The sequence below is a fragment of the Prorops nasuta genome, unplaced genomic scaffold (genome assembly GCF_024137725.1).
Source record: "Prorops nasuta isolate Cenicafe-Biocafe unplaced genomic scaffold, Cenicafe_Pnas_1.2 PNAS00025, whole genome shotgun sequence".
Classification (NCBI taxonomy): domain Eukaryota; kingdom Metazoa; phylum Arthropoda; class Insecta; order Hymenoptera; family Bethylidae; genus Prorops; species Prorops nasuta.
The window spans coordinates 2,005,294-2,011,876 of record NW_027116822.1 but is presented as its reverse complement, the minus strand read 5'-3'; positions in this window follow the sequence as shown (position 1 = coordinate 2,011,876).

The window sequence follows — 6,583 nt, the reverse complement described above, 5'->3', positions numbered from 1 at the left end:
GTGGCTCTCGTGGGAAACGCATTCCTTTTGTGATTTTAATTTTAACGACAGAATTTTGGGCCCTTTATGGGCCTTACTGGATAATTTTATCTGCCATCCCAATCTCTGTGTGCGGGCCGGCCATCCTCTCCAATATTGTACCCCAAAAATTCTACGAGAGGATCAACGGGCTTTCACGCTTGCGCTCTCTCTCTCTCTCTCTCTCATTCACGAAAAATGATTTCTTATTCCTCCAGAGCAGAAGACTGTATTATATCTGTATAAGCATGAAACATTGAACTATCCATTTTTAAATTGTATAATTTGACTGCGAAATTCTTCGTCGGTTCCATAAAACAATTATTTCGCAGTTATAAAAAAAATAGAATATTCGCGTGTATAGACTGCAGTGGAATATGATTGGAAGATTGCGGTAGAGGAAATTATAATTGAGACGCCTTGGTCGAAGAGTCCGCGAAGGGGCGAGCATAAATAACACGTTATACTCGAATTGTTTTTACACTTCCATAAAATCTAATTTATTTATACCCGCGATTAAAAATTTGATAAATGTCCCGATGCTCATGGGAGGTTGATGAAAAAAGCCTGGACTTCCGGTACCTGGTTAATTTTCATGCGACCCGGAGAACTGGTCCAGGGGTACTGGGTGTCTCCCATAAAAGCCAATGCTCACCATAGCAGGTCCCACTGGTGTGCCAGGACACCCTTTATCTTTATCGTTATGCGTCGTTGTTTCAAGCTCTTTATGCTTGACAGCGGACTCCCATTAACGTTTGATTTACAACTTTCTACAAATCTATAAAGGTACCCTCACCTCCAACATGGACACTACAAATTCACTCTATGTTGTGTACCTGTTTCTCCTCCCGAAGAAGAAGAAGAAGAAGAAACCCGAAATAAAATTATTCCAAACTTTGTAGAATATCTCAACTTTGTGGATGAATTATTGGAAGAATCGACGTAACCGAGAAAGTTGGTGCGGTTAAAGAAGAGGATTGGGGGGGGGGGGGGGGGAGGGGGAGAGTAAAGGGGCACAGAATGTTGAGCGTCGCGAAGCGAAGAACGATCGAGCGGAAAATGTTGCTTTTAACGAATAATCCTGCATGTAGGACGTAGCTATACGCGTCGCGCGGCCTGGCGTCAGCGTCAATCAAGCCAGCAACAACGCTCGATTGTGGCCGGTGGCGGGCGAAGGGCGTTGATTCCCCAAATATTATGACGTGCCGAACGCAACAGACGCTAAAGTCCCGTAATATCGGACGTGGCCACTGGTTTCCGGATCGGCGCCTGCCTGCTCGCTCGCTCGCCAATTGTTTGTTTTCCTTCGCGGAACCGCGTAGTTCACTGCCGCCCTTAATGGACAATCTGCGGTTTCGCGAGTATGTTTTCTCAACCAGATCTGGAGAGAAGAGAACTCTCTCTCTCTCTCTCTCTCTCTCTCTTATTGAAAATAATCCATATAGCCTCGCACAACACTGATGCTGGATCAATTTTCAATCGAACGCAAAAGAATTGACTTTAAGGCGGAGGATGGGAAAAATTGACGAAAAGAAACAAGTGATTTGGAATAATTAACGATGGACAGGGTAAAGGTAGCGATGAGAGTTGGCGAGGATCGAGCAGTGAGAGAGAGAGAGAGAGAGAGAGAGGAATAAGAGTAAGAAGAAAGTAGCCGAGTCAAAGGTGACTCCTGGCCTCTCGCCCGGACCAGATCCAATCAGAGTCCTGACCCGAGGACCTCGTCCTGGTGCATCATGCTCTCATTATACTCCTATCGCCCACTGCGATTAGAGGTGCAAATTTGTTGGAATCGACCTCGACCACGTTGATCCAACATCGATCTTGCTTTGTCCCTTTGTCTTTCGGTCGCGCAAAATTATATATGTATATATATATAGCGTGTGTAAGAAAAATGTAATGAAAATTAATCGAATTAAATCATCGATCATCCAATGAAATAAACAACGAATCAAATAAAGAATTTCTCCGGTGGTTGGACGATCGACGAAAGAATAGAAATTTTCCAGGATTTTCACAGGGATCGTGGATATAAAGCTGGTTGGAAAGTCTGGCGGGCAATAAATCGAGGATTGGATCGATGGGACTAGGCGGGCCCCGATTAGCATAGACAAGGGCGTTGATTATAAACATAATTAAAAACAAGCTTTGGATATCGAGCATGGGGCAATCAGCACCGGTGGTCCCCGCGTAGCACGCGTGCAACCGCGATGAGCTCGATCGATAAATCGATGGACGCGTTCTAGCCGAAAGGAGCGAAGATCTCCTATACCGATGTACCAATGGAATTCCAAAAGTTGAGAGTCGAATAAGAGCGGTGCGCGATAAAGCTTCGTATTTATGATTTTACCGAGGGAGCTATGTAAATTCAGTTCATCAAAACCAGGTTGAAATTATAAATAGCGGCCGGTGCCTGGAGGGGTCCCTTAAAAGAGGCCCAATTTGGTTTCTAACGAGCGTAGTATTTCAGCAGCGCGCTCCGCATAAAGATCCTTATCCGGTCGGTTCTTTTCCTGAAAGCCCCGAAACTCGGATGCCCGGCCTCGTAGGTAATTCAACAGAAGGACGTCGCGTTTTCGTCGACTATATTCTCTCCTCCACTCTTCAGTCTTTTTCTTTTTTTTTTTTTTTTTTTTTTTTTCATCCTTCGCATTGGAGAGAAAAAAGAGACGAGTGTTTACGATATATGTATATATATATGGAGGGGAGGTACAACACAGTAGAGGAGAGTAACAGTATATATATATATATATATATATATATAGAGAGAGAGAGAGAGAAAGAGAGATCTAGCTATGGAAGAAGGCCGATGAACGAATTGCTGCTCGCGGTGGGAGTATGAATTAAAAGCTGGAGTGGGGCATTTAATTATCGTTTTCTTTATCGAGCGTGCGGATCGAACGAATCGATACGAGGGGAGAGACACGCAGGCCTGGCAGAAAAAAATGAATCATAGTCGAGATTCGCTAAGGGGCCTCGGTCATGCGAGGTTACGTACGTGTATTCGCGTCGAGCAACAACGGCGACGCCCGCTAATGACGCTCGGAGATAGCGGCGCGATACCTCTAATTAATTCTTCCTATCTGCTCGATATACAAATGCCTCCTTGGCGAAGCTTCGCTCTCTTCTCTCTCTCTCTCTCTCTCTCTCGCCCCCCCCCCCCCCCCCCCACCCTATTACCGAGAAATCTCAATACGAAATATCAAGGTTCTCACGTTCGCGAATCTAATTTGTTCGATTCCCGAAAGGAATTATCGATAGAGTCCACGCTTGACCTTGAAATCTATAGTAACACGAGAGAATAAATTGCGGTAAAAAATGGAATATTACGGAAGATCGCGGTGTGAATTTGATTAATCCCGCGCGCGAGGCAGGCGAGACGGGCTCGTAAATCTCAATAAAAATGCTCATTAATTAATTTCGTGGCTACCTTGTCTCGAGAATGAGGATTTAATCAAGGGTAACCTGCGGGGTGGGCGTGAACGGTTTGTTTGGCTATTAGGTAATAATAACCGAGGCGCGCCGTGCGTTTCGAAAGGGCGAATCGAGGGCAAGGGCGAGGAATGGTCGAGGGGTGAGAGGGTGAGTGGAGATAATTTATTCCGAAAGAGGCGCCCCGCGGCACGACCACGCCCTGCCGGCTTCTGGGCTCGTGCCCTTCGCCTTCCTTCCTCCCAGTTTCTTCCATCTCTTTTATATGCATATATATATATATATATATATAATGTGCCGTCAGCGAAGGAGCACGTCATAAACACACCCCTCCAGCGGCGATACATTTCTTTTGCCTAGCACCCTTATCGAGGCCCGGGGTGAGAGGAGAAAAACACAGATTCGATTATCTCGCCGCGATAATTCATCACCGCGCGAGCTAGTATACACGTGCGTGGATTCTTGGAATATTTATTAGATTTTATTGTGTGCACGGTGGTGGTATTTGGGAAAGCTGATTAAAATAATTAACGTTGGCTCGTTACGGCGAATATTATGCGAGGCCGAGGCTACACGACGATGAGTTTCCGCGGAAGAATAAAAAAAGTCGGTGCGTGGAAAATAAAGCGCGATAGAGGTTAGCCGAGATTTACGAATATGGGAGCGAACGTTGCGAGGATTGTTTTATAAATTTCGCGTTGGTATCAGTGGCGAATGTTGTCGCGAAAAATCATTTGACCAAACATCATTGGAGCGCGAGGCGCGGCAAACACGTTCGTCGCTGCCGGCTATCCCCGGCTGGTTGTTTCAGGTACCAATAAACACGGAGCCATCAGCTTCCCCCTCCCCCGATCCCCTCGCTAACCGCGCAAATCTATCGCCATTTCGCTCTTTCGCAGCTTTTTTCCGGAATTTCCATCCGTGACGCTCGACGCGAAAATAAACGCGCGTATTTGTCGTTCGGGGTGTGTTTATGACGCGCTTGTTTGCGAATGCTACATTATAAAGAAGCCGCCGGCCTGATATATATACCCCACGTCGGCTCGATTAAATGAAGGAGAGGGCTTGGAATTGTTGATTCACGCGGGAGACGGCGCTTACCGGCACACAGAATTTCGTCAAAAAGAACGCGAAAAATTCTCGTGAACGCAGCGCGCGACAGCATCGCTCGATGGCTGAAAAACAGGTGAGGAAGGGAGAGGGGGGAGGGGATATTAAGAGAAAGATTTGTTTTGGAATAAACGAGCGAGAGTAAGGTGAAATATATAATTTTGTGATAAATCGCGCGCGGCAGCGAAACGATTGTCGAATGTGTACGGGTGATCGGGCACGTACTACCACCAGGATGGGCCCGTTTTTCTCTCGCTCCACCACGAGTTCGACCGTGGAAGGGGGGGGGGGGAGGGGGGGGTGAGAGGGGGTAGGGGGGAAGAGGCATAAAAAAAGGAGAGGCTTGCAGGGGTCGGTGCTTTGATTCGACTTGACTGCAATGCATCCAAGGCCGCCTCGAATCTGAACGCATAAACATGCCAAGATCGTGGACGTCAGTAGCCATAATAACAATAAGAATCCATCCTTCCTCCGCGGGGCCTGACGGGTATCGGCCTCTCGCTCCCACGGGAGCGACAGCGCGGAGATCCCACGTGATTACAGCCGCGGGAGCGTCTTCACAAATCACTCGGAGTTGCCTGGGCCCTCTCTCGCCACTCCAATACCCAACCCCCTCCTTCCCACCCACCCCCACCTCTCCCGCCACACTCGATGTTCAGGCCCCGTCTTGCCCTTCTCCCTTCCCAGGGGCGGACACGTCACTCCGCGATGCCCAACTTGCCCATAACTTACGCCCCGCAGCCTCGTTACGCTTATCTGCGACACTTCAAAGAGCCTCCTCAAACCCCACCCCTTTTTCATGGGCCCAATTGCCGATTTTTGGCCCACGAAACTACCGTTGTGATTCCTTCGGGTCTAAGAAAGCTGAGCCGCCATTTTGCGGAGAGCAACGTGTGTATAGAATTTTGCGAATGGAAATAAGTTTTACGATGGAGGAGGGGAGGAGGGAATCCTCGAGAGAGAGAGAGAGAGAGAGAGAGAGAGAGATTTAGTACCGGAGTGCAGGAAGTCCACGTTGGGGTGGAAATGCGAGCAAAGCTGCGTAATTACTCGAGTTTTTCGCGTGACGACTGAGAGGAGCGGAGGGGGGAGGTCGAAACGGTGAATTCGTTCCTGTGTCCGCGAGTCTCCTCCTGTATAAACGGGCCCCGTGCGTTGGGACCCGCGCACTAGCAAAGCTGCCCGCTTGCGACATGAATCTATATTACTTATATATTGTAGTCCGCCTCGTCGAGCATACTACGATAGTACCGATCGACGTACTCGACTCCCCCCTTCCCCTCTTACACTCTGTATACGTACTGGGCCTTACACGCTCGCCATTGGATGTCGCATGTTCGAGCGCGTTATTTAAAATATCAACCAGATTCGAGCAGAATTAACCGCTAATTCTTTCCCCTTTGCGGACGTCAAGGTTATTTTTCTCCGGCCCTATTCGAGGGCCTTATGTCAAACGACTTTTTGCAATAAATGTGAGATACGGTTAAAAGCTAGCGAAAAATGTATGGCACACAGGCAACATGCATTGATCGTACACGGATGAGCTCGATCCAGGCCGACAAGACCGGTGGATTGTATTGGGGGCTCGTCGATGCCCTTTTCCGAAAGAAAATTTTGAATCCTGGCTCGCCCCCGCATAACAGAGAAGCCGTGTTCACTGGTCTCGCGTCCACCTCCAGCCAATTAAATAAATATTCGCTGACGTCGCAGCCGCGTCGCTTCTACAAACTGGGCCCCCCGATGGCCTCCTCGTCGATCGGGCCCATCTTCCCCCACTACAATCACTCCCGACCGTTCCTCTCGTCGCTCGCGCTACGAGTTTTTCGCATCATCGCCGGATAAGCGGCTAATTATCCTTCCGTTACAGACTGCACATTTTTAGAATACCACCTGCTTGGATAGGACACGCGTGATAAGGAATCGTCATTCTCACTTTCTGATGGGCCCGCATGTCAATCGGACTCGTCACGGCGGCCAACGGTCCCAAATTGATATTCCTCGAGCGAACGGCGTACGATTCAAA